The sequence below is a fragment of the Dama dama genome, chromosome 22, assembly GCF_033118175.1.
Source record: "Dama dama isolate Ldn47 chromosome 22, ASM3311817v1, whole genome shotgun sequence".
In the NCBI taxonomy this organism is placed as follows: domain Eukaryota; kingdom Metazoa; phylum Chordata; class Mammalia; order Artiodactyla; family Cervidae; genus Dama; species Dama dama.
Genome location: NC_083702.1, coordinates 31,483,650 through 31,506,268, shown reverse-complemented (window position 1 = coordinate 31,506,268; position 22,619 = coordinate 31,483,650). Strand labels below are relative to the sequence as shown.

General features: G+C 41.1%; 1 protein-coding gene across 2 annotated transcripts in view; it reads left to right on the top strand.

The window, feature by feature from the left end:
- Positions 1-22,619, top strand: part of ST8SIA1 (ST8 alpha-N-acetyl-neuraminide alpha-2,8-sialyltransferase 1) — a 171,605-nt gene that overhangs the window by 68,437 nt on the left and 80,549 nt on the right. The window lies entirely within an intron of this gene.

Genomic DNA, 22,619 nt, shown 5'->3' with positions numbered 1-22,619 from the left:
GCTTCATAAAGAAGAATTTTCTAGACAAAATATTAAGTTCTTACCCTCTCCTGGGTCACCTCTGTGGAGACTGCCAGTACAGAGGACACAGACGCTCAGTGAAGGAGAGAATCTGGGCAAATTGTTAACCAAGGCAATGCATTAGCAGTTTGTCTGAAAAATATGGCACTTGCCTAGTGACTCAGATGGTAAAGAATCTGCCTCCAAAGCAGGAGCCCCGAGCTCGATTCCTAGGTAGGGAAGATCCCTTGGAGAAAAGAATGGCTCCCCCGCTCCAATATTCTTGCCTGGAGAATTCCATGGACAGAGGAGACTGGCGGGCTAGGTGAAGGACTAAGTGTGGTGAAATTTAGGATGGATAGGGTGTGGATCAAGATTTGGTGACTGTAATGGAAACAGAAGTGCTTCCTGAGGATAACCAACATTTTATACTCTGAAAACTATTATACGTAAAATTTTTCTTGATACATTTCATTTTTCCTGTCTTCTGAGACTCAGACTTTTAACTCTTTGCTAAGGAAAATAAAAAGGTGCTGAGCAGAAAGACAATAGCAACGTAAATTCATTCGAGAATTTTTACTCTGGTCAATCTGCTGTTAATGCACTGGCTAGCAGTTCCTTATAAGTATATGACTATTTTGCTTGAATTTTCCTCTTCCTAGGGTTCAGTCGACTCTAATGAGTTGGCCAAAAGTTTCATTTGGGTTTTACCGTACCATCTTACAGAAAAACCCGAATGTACCTTTAGGCCAATCTAATACAATTTGGGGTCTTATCTACTATTCAGATGATAGCACATTCACAAAGTATTGTTATTCTGGAACCGTAAAACGTATACATTTCCTAATTGTTTTTTCTTGTTAAAGCCTGACATAGATGTTGACTGTTATACACAAGGTCATTAAGAAATGAAGTAACTGCAGTTGGCAGGTGCTTCCAGATGAGATGGAGATTGTTGGAGTTCTTCAAACCTGAAGGCCAGTGATATGTATGGACTCCAGGGAAAAGTAGAGTATTTCTTTTTTAATAAAATAAGCTTTAATCTTAATTTTATTTGTATTCACTTGTTTATTTACAAGTATCTGTTGGTCCTGTTCAAGTGTCATTTTTTTTAAAGAAGTATAGCTGATTTACAGTATCATGTTAGTTATTGGTATACAGCACAGTTGTACATATATATACATCTATGTATACATATGTATTTTTTTTCATATTCTTTTCCCTTATTACAAAGAATTGAGTATAGTTTCCTTTGCTTTCCAGTAGGTCCTTGTTGATTATATAAAAAATATAGTACTTCTATGTGATCCATAAAATTTAGTACAAATTGAGAACCAACAACATATAATCAGAGTTGAGTTAAAGTTTAAAATAAGGCTTTGCTGGCCCCAGAAATTCCCTTTCACATGTGTTGAACTTGCCAGCAAAATGAATATGCCCTGTGCCAGCAAGACTGTGCTTTCCTAAAATTTGGGTAATTCCGTATAAAATAGAGAGCTGACACATTCGTTCAACAGGCATTTATTAAGCAATTTCTGTTGTGTACTAGGGACTGGACTCACTCCTGGGGAGATGGTGGTGAGTTAAAAGAGACCCTTTCTTTCCCCTTATTTGGGTCCTGTCTCAGTGTCCCAGAGGCTCCTTACCTTCCACATGTTCAAAATTTAACTCCCTCTTTCCCCACCAGCTTCTCTTTATTCCCTGCTACAGGAAATGATACCATAACCCACTCAATCACTGGAGTTGTACTTATGTTTGAGTCCATCCTCTGTACCAACCACATTTCCAGTGCCGTTTCCTTTTGTAAATCTCTCTTGACTCCACTCCCTCTTTCAAGACCTCTCTGCCACTGCAGTAGGTCAGGGTTTGTCATCTGTTACATGGGTTCATTCGAGAACTTTCTGACAGTTTCTCTCTAACGAACTTGCCTCCCTGCAACGCCCTGCAACGCCCTGCACCCTGATACCAGTGGCTGTGGTTATAAAATGTAAATGATTTGTGTCACTTCTCTTAGGCTGCTCCTCTCTGCTTGCCATGCAAGCAATCAAAAGCAAGTGGCCAGACTGAACACTCGCTAAGCCTCCTGGAGCAGAGTCAGAGCAGGAAACTCATGGAGAAGGACAAGTAGCAGCTGGCAGACACTCTGCTGCCTTTTCATGATTAAAAATGATGAGATTCTAGATGTTCTAGACTCCAGGAGAGGGACCCTTAAGCTAGACTGGCATAGTAATCATCTAATTAGGAGTGCTAACCCTTCCCCTCATGTGATTCAAAAACTGTGGTATTTTTGTACTAAGATACAGCAGAGCTTGACTTTGGCTTGGTTTATCAGCTCAGTGTTTGCAGATGATGGAAAGCCCTCTGTAGTCATGACTAGCAGCCAGAGGACAAGCCTTGCACCCATGGGTGAACGACATAGCTTGCCAGAAAAGGATTTATCAATTGGCTCATGGATAGGTAAGAGTTGGCCTCTTCCCTGGCATGAGGGGAGGGCTGGGATCCTGCCTTGCTGTTGGCCCGGATTGAGGGCCTTCAGTGCCAGACCACTGCTGGCCTCAATGGTGCTTTTACCAGAGGCCACTTCCTTTTAGACTGCAAGCATTCAGTCTTGGACAAGTTAATCCTGCCTGATTACCACCTACAGATAAAGGTGGTGAAGGTCAGACTTCATTCAGTGGCACACAGGCCTTCAATATCTGAACTCTTGGAGAATATAAGATGGTATCAGCTTGGTAATAGCCATCCATCTTCTTTCCCCTGCTGCTTATTACTTTACACAATTGATTCTCAAACACGGGTTTGAAGTGCATGGGACCACTTATATGCCAATTTTTTTCAATGGTAAATGCTAAAGTACTACTTCATCTCCTGTGGGTTGAAACTCAGGTTCAGAACCATGAATACAGAGGAACCATGAATACAGAGGAACCATGTATAAGAAGGGCTGATTAGAAGTTAACATGAGAATTTTTTTAACTGTGCAGAGGATTGGGCTCCCTAACCACCTCTCCCTCTACATTCAAGAATCAGCTGTACTCTATGATTACCATGTGACTTGCATTTCCGCTCAAAAGTTGTGCTTTTTTATTCCCTCTGCCCAGCATATTCTTCCTTTCATTGTCTGATAAATTCTTCTTTATCTTTCAAGATCCAGCTAAAGCATCTTCATATGTGTATAATCTTCCCAGTTTCCTCTCCAAAATCTCTGTTGCCTGCCATGTCAATTAAAAATCTGTTCTCCCCCTCCTCTGCCCCGCCCAAATTTGTGTATATCTCTGTCACTGTACTACTGAGTAGCTAGTTCACATGCTTCCTGCGTACCAGAAAGCTTCTGAGGGCAGTATCTAGACAGGGCCTGGCACGTAGCATGGCAGATGGTAAGTGAAAACAAGCTGAATTAACGATAGAAGGGGGAGTTGTTCTTCCAGAGCCTTTGCAACCACATGTCTGCAGCTTTATTCTTTTGGAAGAAGATGCTGCCTGTGCTGCAAGGACCCAGGATCAGTCCTGTGAAGACCACAATACTGGTAGAAGGAAAGGGAGTGGGTGTTGACATGATCTACGTTGTGTGGGATGTGGCATGTCCGAGATCACTTAGGGTTTTATTCTAGTTTTGAGATGAACATGATCATACAGTTTTAAAGTTAAGCCACAGTTTTGGTACTGGACATGTAGTTGTTAAAATAAGTCCCCTACATATGAATGAGTTTTGTTTCAAGGACTCATTCATAAATCCAATTTTTTTTAAATCCAACAATGTTAGCCTAGGTACCCAACTAACATTCGACAATATAGTACAGTACTGTAACAGATTTATATACTTTTCACCCAAATAATACATAAAAATACAAAAATAAAAGCATTTTTAGCCTTATAGTACAGTACCTTGAAAAGTGCATTAGTACAGTCCAACAACAGGCATAGGGGGCTGGCATCGAGTGAACGGGAAAGAAGAGTTACTGGCTGGAGAAGGGAGAGGAGGTGAGCGACTGTAGAGCTGAAGGGTCGTCAGCAATAGGAGACAGAAGGCAGACTGCAATTTCACTGATGCCTGACATTGATGAAACACACATTCACATCTTTGGAAGTTTGCAACTTGAAGGTTTGTATATAAGGGGATTACTGCATTTTATTTTAGTTTGTTTTGCTATTATTAAACCAGTTTTCAACTATATTATTCTTGAGAGATTGTTATTGGATAGAGCTTAAGGGCATTTGAATGTTTGTGAAGATCATTTCTTTCTCTATCACATCTCTCTTCCTTATTTTCCACCATTGCCTCTCCCCTCCTGTTCTAGGTGACAGTGGCCTCTTGCCCAGGATTTTATAGTAGTCCCTTATTGGCCTTCTTCTATTTAATCTGGCCTCCTCTCTAGTCGATTTCCAAATTGCAGCCTGAGTTGCTATTTTAGAATGCAGATCAGATTGTGTCATCCCATTGTTTAAAATCCTTGATCAGCTATCCCACTAATTTCAGGATGAGACAGACTTCTTAGGCCCACAAGACTCTGCCTACTCTTCCCTGCCTGGGGCTCTAGTATCAGTTTGCGTGGTGTTCGCTCTCACCCTTGACTCTTCACCTTTCTGGCTTGCTTTCAGTCCCTAATAAATACTATGCGCTCTCTTTCTATAGAGCTTTGTGACAGTCTGTCCCTTTCCCTGGAAGGCTCTTATGTTCTCTTATCTGGTTCACTCATGTTAATCCCTTGGATTCTGTTTGAGTATCAGTTCCTCCAGGTACCTTCCTTCAGATACCTCTCATTCATCACTTCAGATTCAGTTGTTTAAGTATTTGATTCAAGGCTGTCTCTCATTTGAGATAGTATTCACTGTCCCGGGGACAGTATTTAATTTGGGAGGATAGGGAACTCTGTGGTACTGTTACTGAGTCCCAGCTTGTACTGCTTGCCACATGACAGGCCAGTCAGTGGAGAGATGAGATGTTTGGACAAGGAATCATGACTTTATCCAGAAAACCCCCAGACGGAGAAGATGACAGACTAGTGTCCCAAAGCTCCATCTTACCCAAATTTGGATTCAGGCTTCTCTACTAAAAAGGGAAGAGGTATGTCTGGTTGTTGCAAACTTGGATTGGTTTGCAATGTCTGGTTGGTGCCAGAATCCTGTTGTCTTGGGTTGTCTCCGCAGGTCAGGTAAATACACAAGATACAAACATTATTCTCTAGGACATCCCTTAAACATCCAGGAAGACAAATGTTATTCTCTGTTCTTCAACTTTTTATCTCTATGTGAATGAAAGTTTTTTAGATTTAAAGGTCAAGCCTGGTAGGCAGAGCTTTGAGAAAGGGCTATTGTGTATATTTCAGGTTTGTTCTCTGTTATAGTATCTCAGTTATTACCCTGAAGCTTGAGACGCGATAGAGTTCAGTAAATTTTAGTGGAAGGAATGAAACAGCTTGGTTTTACTGTGTAAAATCACCAACTATAATCTTGGTAGACCTCCCAGCTACGTGCAGCATATATATATATGCAGACATATACACACACATATACACACGCACATATATATTTTTATATAAGAAACTTGGAGTTCATTATCACAGAGCAGAAGGGGAGAGCCCCACATTGGATGCAGTCACTTGGGAAACCCCTAAATGATTGTCTGAGACTGAAGCCTGTAAGAGAAGCCTGGTGGTGATGCTCAAGGAGGGTTGAACAGCCCAAATAGACATTGAACCCCTATTGTTGTTACAACTATTATTGCCCTTAGGTGGTTATTTATCAATACGGGGTCTCAGGTGTTGCAGTGAAATCAATCTTGCCAGATACCACAGTGAAGAAATTGCTCCTCTTTCCAAAGGTTTAAAATTACTGTCAGTGATGTCAGCTCAGCCAGGCTCTGCCCTCTGCCCAAGCAGAACTAAAGGGCAGGAGCAGTGATGGGGCTAGAAGAGCAGGTGTCCCCTGGGTCTCCTCCCTGCCTGGAGCTGGCATCCCCAGGCTCTAGGCCCCCATGTTGAGGTCATCATGCTCTCTTCTTCAATCTTCCAGCCATCAGATATCCTAGCACCAATTTTCCTGCAAAACGAATGTGTGGGATTTGTATTTTGAAATGACGGCTCTTACAATACCACCATCTTTTCAATTAACATACTCCTTCCCTGCTTGTTTTCAAGGTATCTTGCCTCAGCTGCTGGAGGGAAACATTTTTTAGTCTTTGTAGCACTACAGAGCCAAGATATTTAGGAAACAAACCAATCAATATAAACCAATATAGCTCCAAAACAACCTCTTGCCAGAGACCGTAATAATATTTTAGCCCCTTGGAACTCTAACAAGGAAAAAGATTTCAGCCAGATTATAGACACTAAACTAGTATGTTGAGTGTGCGGTTAGAAAAATCATCTTTTGACTTGAAAACTTCATGACTTTTCTGGGAAGTAGTAAAAGCCATCAATTAAGTAACCCTCTAAGACTTCTTTTTCAGATTGTAATCCCATTTCATGAGAAAGACCTTGCAGCTAAAGTAGTAGAATGCTGTATAATATTCAGAAGGAAGAAGATAGAACAGATCAAAAATTAAAAGTCAATGACAGGCATTAAGTTCTTAAGGCATTTTATCCCTTCATTGCTGACCTTTCCCTTAAGGAACAAATAGAGGCAAGGAAAGGTTTAGAACATGAAGATTTAGGTCCAGAAAATTAAATCATGGTGAGGATTTGTCAGCTGTGAGGTGGATTAAGTGAGGATTAGGAGACCTTGGGAGCAGGAAAGGCAAACTGTTATCATATTAATAAAAAATAGTGGCATTAAAATGTAATGGATAATGTTATGTCTTTAAAAAGAGAGTGCCTGAAGGAAACTCGGGTTTTATGCTTTAGTTTGTAAAACCACTGGAATCTTGGTGAATCACGCTTGCAGGTAGTGGAGAGAAGTTGTAAGCTGAATAGGGCAGGAGTGTGTAAGCTATGGGGATAGGCAGAGCAGATATGGGGAAGTGGGCACTGGAAAAACAGTGGAAAACAGGGAGGAGATCAAAGCAATGTAGTTATTGGTTACGACCAACCAGTCCATCCTAAAGGAAATCAGTCCTGAATAATCATTGGAAGGACTGATGCTGAAGCTGAAACTCCAGTACTTTGGCCACCTGATGTGAAAAACTGACTCATTTGAAAAGACCCTGATGCTGGGAAAGATTGAAGGCGGGAGGAGAAGGGGATGACAGAGGATGAGATGGTTGGATGGCATCACCGACTCAATGGACATGAGTTGCGTAAGCTCCAGGAGTTGGTGATGGACAGGGAAGCCTGGCGTGCTGCAGTCCATGGGGTTGCAAAGAGTTGGATACGACTGAGCAACTGAACTGAACTGAAGTGGTTAATTAAGGTTAGTAATGGCTAATATTTACTGAGTAATCTTGAAGTGCCAGGCTTGGCATGTTTTTAAATTATCAGCTCATCTAATTCTCTTAATACCTCTCAGAAGGTACTTTTATTTTCATTTTATAGGAGAGACAACTGAGACTGAGGTTCAGTAAAAATCTCAAGGCCACACAGTTGGTGGGAGAAGCTCTGACTCTTGTCATTTGTTTGTGTGTTACATCCTCCATGACTTTTGAGTCTTTTCCATGACCTGGACACTTAGAGAATGCTGGACAAATAATATAGATGTATTACATTACATGTATAAATATGCAGTCTGTATATGTTATTCTTCTATCTGTCTGCAAAGTTTTCTTCAGTTAGGATGTGTTTGAGAAGTGCTGAGGGTTAAATTGGCCAACCTTGAACTTTCTATTGCCAGTGCCGCTGTGGGGTTGTCATTATGTTTAGTACACTTGAAAAGAAATCATTCTAGCCTTGAAAATCACCCTGTCAATGCACATTTTTTCTCACCAAGTCAGTTAAGGGTTATGTGAGCCAAATGGTCCATCAAAGCTGCTGCTGACAAAACAATGAAAGCTTCATTTACTTGAGAATCTTATTGGTAAGTGCAAGAAAGAAAAAAGAAATCTGTGTGTCTCTGGGAAATGAAAGACATCATGGAACTATCCTACAGCACATGAAAGGCTGCCATAAATGCAGGAGAGATAGGGTAGCAGTGAGGAGTGTATGCAAATGAAGATGGCCAAACAAATGAAAAAGAGACATAATGGAGTTTCAAATATGTTTCAATTTAATTATGACTCTACAACAAGCATATATGCAAATAAAGCAAAAAGTATAAGCTGCTTATAACTCCTCTACAAGTTCCTTAATTGCAATACTTCTATTTAGGAGAAGAATAATGTTGAACATATTTTTGTTATAATTCACTGTTCTTATTTTAAATTAGAAACAATAGGTACATTTATTTAAATAAATGTATTATTTCTAATTTAAAGTAAATTTATGAAACTGTTACCTTTTAAGTAAAATGTCTAATAAATATTCATGAAAATCAAATATGTTAAATAAAATCTATGAAAGAGTGAGTTAATTATATTTTTTAAATTGGTGCCTCAGATGGTAAAGTGTCTGCCTGCAATGTGGGAAAACTGGTTTCAGTCCCTGGGTCAGGAAGATCTCCTGGAGGAAGGCATGGCAACCCATTCCAGTATTCTTGCCTGCAGAATTCCATGGACAGAGGAGTGTGGCGGGCTATAGTCCATGGGGTCTCAGAGTTGGACACAACTGTGTGACTAACACACACACAGTGAAGTGTAGATATACTGTACAGCTGTAGTTGGCTGAGAACTTACCATGTAAAACGCCAAATGTTTCATCTGGTAAAGGTTTTATCATCTCCATTTTACATGTAGAAATTAAGGCTGAGAGATATTAATGTGATCCAGGTCTCCCAGCTAGAAACTGGTTCCAAGCTGAGTCTGGATTTGAACTTAGGCCCACTGATGCAAACTGTGAATATATCCATTTAAACTGCACTGCTTTTCTTCAGATTAAGTAACCGCCACAGAATGATTACAACACAATAAAGTCTCTCCCTTAGTATGTCTGGGAGAGATAGCTGTAAGTATATAAGGAGATTTCCGTTGTGCTTTTCTTATGGAAATGAACGAATACTTGCTCAGTTGCTAACTTTTGTTGATATGACCCAAGTTATTTTCAATGCAGGGTACACTGGTGTCAGTGAACTTGGTACAGTTATTTTCTGGTGAGAAATTTCACGGTGTATATCAAAAGCCTTAAATATGTGCTTGTTATCTGACCCAGTGATTCCATATAGTAAGGATTTACTTTAAAATAACTGATCAAGTTCTCAAGGTTATATGTATCAGGTCAGTATATATATATATATTCCTCATGTGGAATTCTGTGTGTATGGGTTAGGAATGACAGTCCATGAGGAATTCTGTGTGGAATGGGTTAGGGATGACAATCTTTCTGGAAGGCAATCTTGAAGAGGCTCTTGCTCGATGCTTTACATAAAATTAAGCCAACTTGATTGTTTATACAAAAGGAGAAAGAAGAATGGATTCATCTGTTCTTCCCCATGCACCTTTCTGGATTTGCCACAATCTGAAGATGTTTATAGCAGTGTTATTTGACATAAGTGAAAAATTAGGAACCACTTAAAATACTCATGGGGCTTTCCAGGTGGCCCTAGTGGTAAACAACCCACATGCCAATGCAGGAGACGCCAGAGACTCCAGTTCGATCCCTGGGTTGGGAAAACCCTAACGGGAGGAAATGGCAACCCACTCCAGTATTCTTGCCTGGAGAATCCCATGGACAGAGGAGCCAGGCGGGCTATGATCCGTAGAGTCAGAAAGAGTTGGACACGACTGAAGCAACTTAGCACTAGCACTAAAATACTCACAGTAAGAAATTGGTTAAATTATGAGCCACCTATCCCGTCAAATAATATCCTGGCATTAAAATAATGCCCATCATATCTTGTTAAATAAGGTATGCACACTTGTTAAATAAGCTTGCATGTTGCAATAGCAGGGATAAGATGATCCCATTTTGGTTAGAAAACAAACAACTGTTTGGAATGAGAGGCTTCAGCCACTAAAGTTGAGAAATCACAGTGGGTAATATCTGAATATGACAATATTATTTTAAAGCAAGGCTTAGGGAGACTTCTCAAAAAACTTTCCATCTGTTGTCAATTCATGTCCTGAATGCTTCACAGACTGCCTTCTGAAAGGACCTGTTTCTTTTCTGGGCCTGAAAAGGGGAAGAGAGTCTTCCCCAGTTTTTGGCTAAAGGTTCTCTAACACATGTATTTCCCTATGTATTTCTGAATAACTGAAGATTGACTCTCGTCTCTAGCTTCCTGTGCTGTGTGCTATGCTGAGGTGCTCAGTCGTGTCTTTGACTCTTTGCAACCCCAGGGACTGTAGCCTACCACGATCCTCTGTCCATGGGATTCTCCAGGCAAGCATACTGGAGTGGGTTGCCATGCCCTCCTCCTCTCGCGTCCTACTCTGAATAAACATAAACCTGCTAAGGCCCTCCCTGGGTTCTAGAGGAAAAATTGCCATCCAGCAAGCCAAAACTGGCCCTCGAGTATATTTTGTTTGACTTTTACTGTTTTTGTTTTTTTAAAAAAGCCATATGAACTATACGATCAATATTAAAGACTAGATTTCATATAAAAATACGGATTTTTCGTTTTCCTTAGAAAAAACATCAGTATATCTGGCAGCACGGGGTCCCAGTGCCCACCAACAGAGTAGGGATCAGTTCCTGATCTTTTTTATTTGATCAGGTGTCCTCTGTTTACCCCAGTCCTCAGCGCTTCCTATTGTTTTCCTTCCATTCTGCTTGTGCTTCCAACCTGGATTCTGTAGATGTGTGATTTTGCAACTTCTCTATGCTAGACTCTTTTTAGCTCAGCTGTGTATCCTTAACCTTTATACCAGTGGTCTGAGAAAGTTAACAGATTTGCTTCTTTTGCTTATATTCTTGGCATTTCTGGGTAGGTAAATCAATCATCTCAATGGACATGGGTTTGAGCAAGCTCTGGGAGTTGGCAAAGGACAGGGAAGCCTGGCCTGCTGCAGTCCACGGAGTCGCAGAGAGTCGGACATGACTGAGCAACTAAACTGAACTGAAATCAGTCAATCAAATGAAAACATCTATATATACTGACCACAATAAGTATGTAGATGCTTTCATTGTACTTACTGTGATCAGTGTATAATGTCTGAGGACGTTAGGAGTTATAAGACATACTTTATACTCTTGGGTGGCATATTCTCCATTTGTGGAGGATGATTGTATACGTACAATGGAGGACAGCAATTGGCACCAAATGCCTAGTGTCTAGAGTGTCTGGTTCGACGGAGTGACAGCTCTGTAGGTTTTTTGGTGGCAGTGGGAAGGACTGTGGATGACGATCCCAGATGATGAGATTGGTCAGGGGAAGTTTTAAGGAAGGAAGACCTTAGCCTGTATTTGAGAGTTGGCAGAATCTGGTGACTCACAATCTTTATCGTGCACATGAACTTTATAGAACTTCAGCTTTTCATGGGCTTCCTGCTGGGGTCCAGCCTCGGCAGGATCCACGGGTACCCTCAGGATGAACGGCGTCGGCGAGAGAAAGAGAGAGAGAGACAGAGAGAGAGGGACCAGACGGGGGGTGCAGCAGAGTCTGGCAAATCTTTATTTTTTAACATAGCTTTTATATTCTAAGTTAGTACATTTTTAAGGGGAAGATAGTTTAATATTACATCAGCTTATCCTTCACGAAACCAGGGTGTTTTCTGCATACTTCTTTGTGAGAGTCTTGTACATTATCTTCTGGCCATGGGGCCTATTGACATTTTATGACCTAGGTGAATGCAAAACTGTTTCCCGTAATCTATTCTTTGTTGAACACAAAGGTCAGTCCTTTTGCAGAAGTTATCAGTTAAATTTATTTAAAAGGTTTACCACACAAAGACTCTGCAACTCCGGTGAGGCAGCCCCTGTTTAGCATTCCTGGTTAAAATGAACAATTCTGAACTCTTATTTTTCTAAATCTTTAACTATAACCACGTTTAGAATAATATTTTTGTGTTCTCTAGTAGGGCTTCCTCACCCCTGAAGGGCTCTGAGCCTAGTAGGGCCTTTATGTGATCAGGTTCTTCATGCTGTGTATGATTAAGGTGCTGTGAGCAGCCATGTGCATTAGTATGCATTTGCTAAGCAGGCTAGAATGCCAGCAAAGGGGTCTAAATTGAAACACTCCTTTCATCCTGGATAATCTTATAGGATACCACCGTCCGGGGGACATATTGATTAAAGTTCTAGGTTGATTCTGTTTGGAGAGAGATCGGGGAAGGCCCTCTTCCTGTGTCACAGAAATTAGGGAGTAGTCTAATATAGCAAGCATCAGAAAGACAGAGATCATCTTTAAGGTGAGCTCCAGGGCAGCTTTTCGAAATCCCTGAGGTCCTGATCTGCCTTGCTTGTCAGGTCTTCTCCTCATGATCTTGTCATGTGTGGGATCTCGTGTTCCGGCTCCCGGCATCTCTCCCTTTTTTATTTTTTAAGACAGCCAGATGGATCTCAGTCGCGAGCTTCTGAGTGTTCTGCCGGAGAGTTCTGCAGGGAGCTGGGAAAAGCCAAGTGGCCGTCTTGGATTCTCCATAGCCCTGACTATTTGATTTTCAGCTACCGTTCACCCATTTTTAATTTTTTGATTTAGGAGTAGACTGTTGCCATGTTTTAAGGACATTAGGATAGCACAAGTCTAACAGTGAGAGGTTATTTTTTGTAGAAGCAAAATGATCTTTTACATGTACCATAATCTTAAATAGCACTTATTTATTTTACTAAAGTAACAAAAGATTTTAAAAACAAATATACATCACTTAAAGGCAAAGAAATTCATAATCTGTTATTGAAAGATTCATTCTAAGAAAACTTCGTTCTCTTAACAAAGAGAGTAGACTAAATTTCAGTCTGTTACCAATTTACTAGATAGCAAACAGACAAAATTTATCAGTTAATCTTAGAAAAGTCTTTTTTATAAATCTTGAAGAACTAGCAGTATTTTTTTAAAGGCATGAGAGTGAAACCATACAAGGCATGTTTAAAATCTAATTAAATTGTAATTAACAAAGTAGCCTGGTCATTGCTGTGACTTGTAACACTTTAACATGATAACTAAAATTATAACTGACAATATTTTACCAGGACATATCAGATTTTTATGAATTTCACATATTTTCTAGGATATCTATATAAGTAACATCAGCCATACAATATAACCTGATAAGATTTATCACTCCTCCAATAATATTTCCCATTCAATTTAACATGTCAAATGAACTCAGGTAGTTTAATAGCTCTCTGGGATGTCTCAGGGGCCCTCTGAAGCATCCCAAAGTCAGCTAGAAGTCAAACTATTTAGGCAGTTTTGTCAGTAAATATCAAAAGGGTTTATAGTACTCTGTCAGGTAGAATCATATAGATCACTGTGAAATAATATATTTACTTAGCCAAAGTAAAAAAGAATATTTTAAAGGTAAACATAGAACAGATCACTTCAGAGGTAAAGAAACTTAAAATCCATTATCAAAGGCAGTTCAACATCTCAAGAAAACTTTTATTTATACACAAAACTCTTTCCCTGGGGTCTAGTTTCTATAAAACCTTTTTATCACTTTCTGTACCCATTTGTTCTCCCATCCTGGAACAGCCAACTATAAGTCAGACTTACTTCCTTTTTCCTTCATAAAATGTAACTTCATTCCTCATACCTTCTTTACTGAACACACACATCTTACTTTCCTTAAGCAACCAAGAATTGACTTTTATATTATCATTCTACAGATTGGTGAACATAAATACCAGTGACAATTTCTAAAAAAATTTTAGCGAACATCTCAGGATGGCATCAAACATTATTCATTAATAGTCCAAAATCTATAGTTTCTCTGTAAGGGGAAATTAGTGTTCAGTAATGAATGTTTCAGAATCTTTTTTTTGAATGATCTAGCTATTCAACAAATCAGTCACTGAATTTAGCACAACCCTAGAAATTCAGGTTACCAAAATCTAAAGGGACTGTTTTAGAGAGACATTTCTAAAGTATGATGATTTTTAATAGTTTATCTAAAAGCTCCTATCTCATTTACATTTTTTTTGAAGTTTCTTTACTTGAGGTACTTTCCTTGCTGACAAACTTATAACAGATATTACAATATAACAATATTTAACTTATAATAAACCTAGGCATAGTGAAAATATTTTACTTGATGTTAATTACTCTAAGACATGTGTATATTAGATAGGTCAACAAACAAACATTAATATCAGGTATTTAATACTGAATATTTCCCAGTTCACCTGAACCTGGAATTTATTGTTTAGAATTATTTGATTTGTAAGCGCTTACCTTTCTTTAAGCCAATTAAATAGAGCTCATTTACAAATTAACCTAAAAAATATTACCCAGAGACAAAGACATACCAAGACATATTTAGAGAGACACAGTACAAGATCTAGCTTCATTTTTAAAGTTTGGTCATGAATTAGATATTACAATATAAAATTTACTAGTTTATAAAGAAGTTGAAATAAATAAAAATTTTTAAAGGTTTTTTCCCTTTTCCCTCAGTCTCAGGAGTTAGAGATGGTCTACATAAGTGATTGCTGAGAGCCCTGGTCTCAAGGCACAGGGAAAGAAAATCAAGTTCTAACAAAAAGCAAAATGGCCATCAAAAATCACAACACAGAACACAGAGTTAAAACACACACATATAAACCTAGCAGTCCTCATCAGACACTCCCTTAAATACAAGAATACAGTCTCTCAGAAAACCTCCTATAGAGACATCGAACTTCAGATGTCCTCAAAGATTTTAAGAGGAGGAAAGGAAAAGAAGAAGGAGGAGGAGGCAGGAAAGGGGGGCAAAAGGGATGGCCTTACAGACGTCTCCTGCCACCCACAGACACCCAGGCGTTACGGGACTTTTCCCTGGGCTTCCAGAGAAGGGAGGACTGAAACTCGGCCCCTACCAGAAACCAGAATTTGAGTTCTCTGCCAAGAGGAAGTGATCAGTCTCCAATCCTCAGCGCAAGCTGAGGCCCTTCGACTAGATTCTTGCGTCCAGGACTGGGGGACTAGAAAAACGGGAAGGATAGGAAGGGCTAAGGAGAGGAAAGAGAGAGAGAAGGGGAGAGAGGTCAGTAAAGTCTCTTGTTCTTTACTAGTCGGGGCACTCTGGTCAGTTGTCCGCGTCAGGAGGAGACCAGAGACAAAAGGGTCCCAGTTGCGGCCGCTGGGTCTGGTCCATTGGCAGGCAAGCTGGCCTCTGAGTACCCCGAGTGGTCAGGATGTCAGTCTCAGCGAAGAAGAGTCCCTACCAGTTGCAGGAAGAGGGACCCCTTCCAGGGCCTGTAACTGGGCTGTTATAAATGAACTGTCCAAGGAGACACATGTGCTGACAAAGCAAGAGATCTCATTGGAAAGGGCACCCGGGTGGAGAGCAGGAGGGTCAGGGAACCCAGGAGAACTGCTCTCTTCTGGAAAACAAGGACATCGCTCCTGTACAAATGTGAAAAAAGATTGAACACCAGCCTTTTTTACTTTAGTACTTCTTTTATTTAATAGCTGCAATATAACCCCAATAAAAAGCTGTCTTTCCTTTAACTCACTGTTACCCATTTTTGTTATTAATTAGAAGAAGAAAAAGGAGAGTATCTTAATCTTAGAAAAGAAAGAACCTTAAACATACCCACCTTCCTTACCCTACCTTTCTTATGCAGGGGGGCCTATAGCACCCTAGTGGAGTCCTAAAGAAGAAACCTGAAGCCTACCCACTTTCCTCACCCTACCTATCTTATGCAGGGGGGCCCACGGCGCCCTAGTGGGGTCCTAGCCGTCCCGAAGACTGAACAATGGTGGGGGGGGGATTACCTTCGGGTTCCCTGTTCGTGGCGCCACTTGCCGAGGTCCAGCCTCAGCAGGATCCAGGGGTACCCTCAGGATGAATGGTGTCGGCGAGAGGAAGAGAGAGAGAGAGACAGAGAGAGGAAGAGAGAGAGAGAGACAGAGAGAGGAAGAGAGAGAGAGAGAGAGAGAGACAGAGACAGAGACAGAGAGAGACAGAGAGAGGAAGAGAGAGAGACAGAGAGAGACAGAGAGAGGAAGAGAGAGAGAGAGAGAGAGACAGAAAGAGAGACAGAGAGAGAGGGACCAGACGGGGGGTGCAGCAGAGTCTGGCAAATCTTTATTTTTTTTACCATAGCTTTTATATTCTAAGTTAGTACATTTTTAAGGGGAAGATAGTTTAATATTACATCAGCTTATCCTTCATGAAACCAGGTGTTTTCTGCATACTTCTTTGTGAGAGTCTTGTACATTATCTTCTGGCCTTGGGGCCTATTGACATTTTATGACCTAGGTGAATGCAAAACTGTTTCCCGTAATCTATTCTTTGTTGAACACAAAGGCCAGTCCTTTTGCAGAAGTTATCAGTTAAATTTATTTAAAAGGTTTACCACACACAGACTCTGCAGCTCCGGTGAGGCAGCCCCTGTTTAGCATTCCTGGTTAAAATGAACAATTCTGAACTCTTATTTTTCTAAATCTTTAACTATAACCACGTTTAGAATAATATTTTTGTGTTCTCTAGTAGGGCTTCCTCACCCCCGAAGGGCTCTGTGCCTAGTAGGGCCTTTATGTGATCAGGTTCTTTATGCTGTGTATGATTAAGGTGTTGTGAGCAGCCATGTGCATTAGTACACATTTGCCAAGCAGGCTAGAATGCCAGCAAAGGGGTCTAAATTGAAACACTCCTTTCATCCTGGATAATCTTATAGGATACCGCCGTCCGGGGGACATATTGATTAAAGTTCTAGGTTGATTCTGTTTGGAGAGAGATCGGGGAAGGCCTTCTTCCTGTGTCACAGAAATTAGGGAGTAGTCTAATATAGCAAGCATCAGAAAGACAGAGATCATCTTTAAGGTGAGCTCCGGGGCAGCTTTTTGAAATCCCTGAGGTCCTGATCTGCCTTGCTTGTCAGGTCTTCTCCTCATGACCTTGTCATGGGTGGGATCTTGTGTTCTGGCTCCCGGCAGCTTCCCTTGTGTCTCAGCTGGTAAACAATCCGCCTGCAATGTGGAGGACCTGGGTTCGATCCTTGGATTGGGAAGATCCCCTGGAGAAGGGAAAGGGTACCCACTCCACTATTCTGGCCTTGAAAAGAGTCAGACACGCCTGAGTGACTTTCACTTTCAATTTTTCACGCTGTACTCAGAGATAGTGATTCAAAAGGGCTGAGGTGGGACCAAGAATATTGTTGTTCAGTCAATTAGTTGTTGTGTCTGACCCTTTTGCGACCCTATGAACTGTAGCCCACCAGACTCTGTCCATGGGATTTCCCAGGCAAGAATACTGGAGTGGGGTTGCCATTCCCTATTCCAGGGGATCTTCCCGAACCAGGGATCAAATCTGCATCTCCTGCAATGGCAGGTGGATTCTTTACTGCTGATCCACCAGGGAAGCCCAGGACCAAATATCAGTTCAATTCAGCCTTCAGTTCAGTCAGTCAGTCGTGTCCGGCCAAGAATACTCATCTCAACTATGCAGGGCAGGTTGATTCTGATTTCCCAGACAAGAATACTGGAGTGAGTTGCCATGCCATCCTTCAGGGGGTTTTCCCAGCCCAGGGATTGAACCCACACCTCCTGCAGCTCCTGCATTGCAGGCAGATTCTTACCCATTGAGCCATCTTTTATATATAGCAGTGTGTATATTTCAGGGCTTTCCAAGTGGCTTAGTTAATAAAGAATCCGTCTGCAATACAAGAGATGCAGGCAGACACCAGTACGATCTGTGGGTTGGGATGATTCCCTGCAGGAGGGACAACCCACTCCAGTATTCTTGCCTGGAGAATCCCGTGGACAGAGGAGCCCAGCAGGACTACAATCCAAAGGGTCACAGAGAATCAGACAGGACTGAGCATGCATGCATTCCTGTATAAAACAGATATATAATAAGAACCTACTGCATAGCACAGAGAAGTCTATTCGATACTCTGTAATAACCTATATGGGAAAAGAATCTTAGAAAGGATGGAGACATGTACATGTATAACTGATTCAGTTTGCTCTACACCTGGAAGTAATGAAACTTTGCCAATCGACTATACTTTAATAAAAAATTAATAAAAACATTTTTTCAAATGAGGAAATCAGCGGGTAATATTCTCTTCCAGAGTAACTGGCTTCTGAGCTTCCTACCTCCCCAACTGTATTTTTTTTTTTTAATCTGTCATCCTTACTTGTGAGAGAAAAGGAAAAGTTGTTTCCAGAGGACCCCTTTTCCCAGTTTTGCTGCCTTAGTCATCTCCCAGGACCTGCCCTCCCACAAACCTCCAATCAGCTAAATTTTACAGCCTCTAAATTCCATACTCACATCCTTACCTCTGTTTATTTCATCCTCCCCGGTTCCTTCAGGGTGGCCCATGTATGTCAGAATCACCCTGCCATGCTTATTAGAGATGAGTATTCTTGGTCCTGGGCTTCCCTGGCGGATCAGCAGTAAAGAATCCACCTGCCATTGCAGGAGATGCCGGTTTGATCCCTGAGTCAGGAAGATCCCCTGGACTAGGAAATGGCAACCCCACTCCAGTATTCTTGCCTGGGAAATCCCATGGACAGAGGAGTCTGGTGGGCTACAGTCCATGGGGTCGCAAAGAGTAGAACAGGACTGCAGCGACTCAGCATGTGTATTTGTCAACCCCAATCTCCCAATTTTCCCCTCCTTTTTCATTTTTAATGGAAATAGTTCTATATGGGACAATACTGTTTTTTTATTAATTGAATAATTAATAGTTAACTAGCAGGCAGTTGATCTGGTTTTGCTAGTTCAAGTGCTTAATCAGTTAAATTGGATTAACGGTTTAACAGTCTGCTGCATTACTGAGTTACTGTGCACTATTTATAGTTGAAAACAAAACAGATGTCTTAATTCCCACCATATTTTAGTGGAATAAACATTGAACTGGGGGGTCAGGATTTTTGCCCCAACACATCATATGGTAACTGGTTTATGGTTGGTTGTCACTCAGTAAATACTTGCTACATTTCCTTAGCTGAAAGGTGTTTGATGTTTGTGGTTCTTCATTCCTGGGGGAAAAAAGGAGTTTGATTAGGTTAGTAGTTTTCTGCAGTATCAAATTCCTTGCTGTGTCTCAGTGTCACTTTCAAAACTGAGAGAGACCAAGAGGTCAGTTGGAGAAGGAAATGGCAACCCACTCCAGTTTTCTTACCCAGAGAATCCCATGGACAGAGGAGCCTGGTGGGCTATAGTCCTTGGAATCGAGAAGAGTCGGACACGACTGAGCAGCTAACACAAGAGGTCAGTGGGGGAGGATGCCCACCTTGACCTCAGAACAACATCTTCTCATGTGTTTTCCTATTTCTTTTTCTTTTTATGGAGTCTTTCTTCATACAATCTTGTTTGAAAAACAAGAGACTTCCATTTCAAAGCAAACAGAATAACAACATCAACAGTAATAAGTTTAAAAGTCTCTGAAGTATTGAAGAAGTGATTTGATTCAATTCCACACATATTTACAAGCCTCTGTGCAGAGCTTTAGTACCTAATTCTCATGACTCATTGAGCATAAATGAATTATGTTTTTCTCTTTTGCTTTAGTTTTTGGAGTATTTCCTTGAATTTGTAGGGGATCTTACCGGGCAGAAACCTGCAGACACTTCATAAATATTAACAGTGAAAAATAATTTGCTTGGTAGATAATAGAGTAGGGAAGTTGTGAGCAGGAGAGAGGAAGAGGCCCTGGAGCAGCAACAAACGTGTGTGCTAAGTCACTTCAGTCCTGTCTGACTCTTTGCAACTCCATAGACTGTAGCCCACCAGGCTCCTCTGTCCATGGGATTTTTCAGGCAAGAATACTGGAATGGGTTGCCATTTCCTTCTCCAGGGGATCTTCCCAAGCCAGGGATCAAACCCACGTCTCTTATGTCTCCTGTATTGCATTGGCAGGCAGGTTCTTTACCACTTGGACAACCTGGGAAGTCCTCAACAAAAGTATAGGGAGACAAGAAATTCAGGCTCTACTGGAGGTCAGCAGTTGTAAATAAAATGGTGTGGAGAAAATTTGGGGTGTGAGCATAGATGATGTGGTTTGAGAAAAGGATGAGCAGGGACTTCGGCATATTGACGGGTCCTGAATGTCTCAATGAAGATCTCAAACATTTTCGCCTGTGAATAAAGAGCAAACATATATTGTACTTTTTTTTTTTTTTTGATAGGGAAGTGATTTGTGCTAGCCTTTGTTTATATGAAGATTTACTGTGGGATAATTGCTACACACATTTAATGAGCATTATTTGATGCACTGTGAACACTGTGATACCATCACTTTTGTCTTAGAAGAATAAGTAGTGTTTGCGAGTGAAGGAGGGATGGTAGACAAGAACCAGAAGCTGACTAATAGTAACCAGCCACTGTAAAATTACTTATGAGGGTGGAAAGAAAAGGAATATAGAAGAGCTTTTGCAGAGTTACACGTTAGGTGATATTGAGAGACACGCAAACATTACTCCCAAGATTTCTGGGCTGTGCTGCTGAGAAAATCTGAGTTGATTAAAAATAACTTACCAATCATTTATCTTGTACTAGCTAGACATAACTCATTTAATCCTTACAACTATACAAGGTGGGTACCATTATTACAAATGAAAAGGCTAAGACACTGATGTTAGGTAACTTGCCAGCAGTTACAGAAGAAACATTAAGCCAAACTTGGATGCAGGCAGGCAGGCAGGCTCTAGGGTAAGGCTCATCGACAGGAAGATGTGCTGCCTGTATTTGAAGAAAAAGAAGCTTTTGGTGGTACTTTCACCTTGTGAGTGGAGAAGACAAAAGTCTCACCATGATAAAGGGTGTAGCTTCCTCTGTGGCATCTGCCACTTTCTGCTCCATCACTAAGAATCACTGACCACAACCTTTGTAATGTGCATGCCCTTCGTATTTCCTTTCCCCTTGGTTTTGAGAATTTTTGAAGTGTGGCCAACCTCTGGCTTAAAGTATAGGGACAGCCTTCGTTACAGCTTTAGCATCCGTCCATCAGAAACTACATCATTAACAAACTTAACCAGGAATTGAGTATGAAATGTTCAATAAATCTGCCAAATGCCATCTTGTTACCTACAGTGAGTTTGTGTGCCTGACACACAGTGAGTCCAAACAAACCCAAATGTTGCAGTTTGAAACAGAGAAAGTTTTATTTCAGAGCCATGCAAGGAGACAGTTTGTTTATGCCGCTCCCCACCCCCCCAAACTGGAACTCCTCAAAGAGTTTCAGCAAAGTGGTCATGTATGGATGTGAGAGTTGGCCTATAAAGAGGGCTGAGCGCAGAAGAATTGATGCTTTTGAGCTGTGGTGTTGGAGAAGACTCGTGAGAGGCCCTTGGACTGCAAGGAGATCCAACCAGTCCATCCTAAAGGAGATCAGTCCTGGGTGTTCATTGGAAGGACTGATGTTGAAGCTGAAACTCTAGTGTTTTGGCCACCTGATGTGAAGAGCTGACTCATTTGAAAAGACCCTGATGTTGGGAAAGATTAAAGGCAGGAGGAGAAAGGGATGACAGAGGATGAGAAGGTTGGATGGCTTCACTGACTCAATGGACATGAGTTTGGATAAACTCTGGGAGTTGGTGATGGACAGGGAGGCTTAGTGTGCTGCGGATCATGGGGTCTCAAAGAGTCAGACATGACTGAGTGACTGAACTGAACTGAACTGAACTTTTAAAGCAAGTTGAGGGAGGGATGTGGTTAGGTTGCTGCAAACTTTTGGGTGTCAGAATTCTTTGTTCTTTCAGCTGTTTACATAGGTCAGGTCATGATGTTCCTGTAAAACTGCAATGAAACAACAGTTATTCTCTGTTCTGCAACTTTTTATCTCCATATGAATGGACTCTTTAAAGGTCAGAACCCTGAGAATAAGCCATCCTGTAACATTCTTTTACAAAAGATGCAAAGCCAGAATGACTAAGCATAAGAAAAGGAACAGATCTAATATGGAGTCGAATTTGTTCTTTTCTATTATAATCTAAACTGATGTTTTATAGTTGGCTTCCAGAATTTATATCCAGATATGTGAAAAATACATAATGCAACAATTGAAACCTAAACTGATGTTTTATTTTGTTGTTGGCTTCCAGAAGTTATATCCAGAATAATGGATAGGTGAAAATACATAATACTCCTTAGAATGCTTCAGTTCAGTTCAGTTCAGTCGCTCAGTTGTGTCTGACTCTTTGGGACCCCATGGACTGCAGCAGGCCAGGCCTCCCTGTCCATCACCAACTCCCAGAGCTTACTCAAACTCATGTCCATTGAGTTGGTGATGCCATCCAACCATCTCATCTTTTGTTGTCCCCTTCTCCTCCTGCCCTCAATCTTTCCCAGCATCAGGGTCTTTTCAAATGAGTCAGCACTTTGCATCAGGTGACCAAAGTATTGGAGTTTCAGCTTCAACTTCAGTCCTTCCAATGAACACCCCGGACTGATTTCCTTTAGGATGGACTGGTTGGATCTCCTTGCAGTCCAAGGGACTCTCACGAGTCTTCTCCTACACCGTAGTTCAAAAGCATCAGTTCTTCAGCACTCAGCTTTCTTTATAGTCCAACTCTCACATCCATACATGACCACTGGAAAAACCATAGCCTTGACTAGACGGACT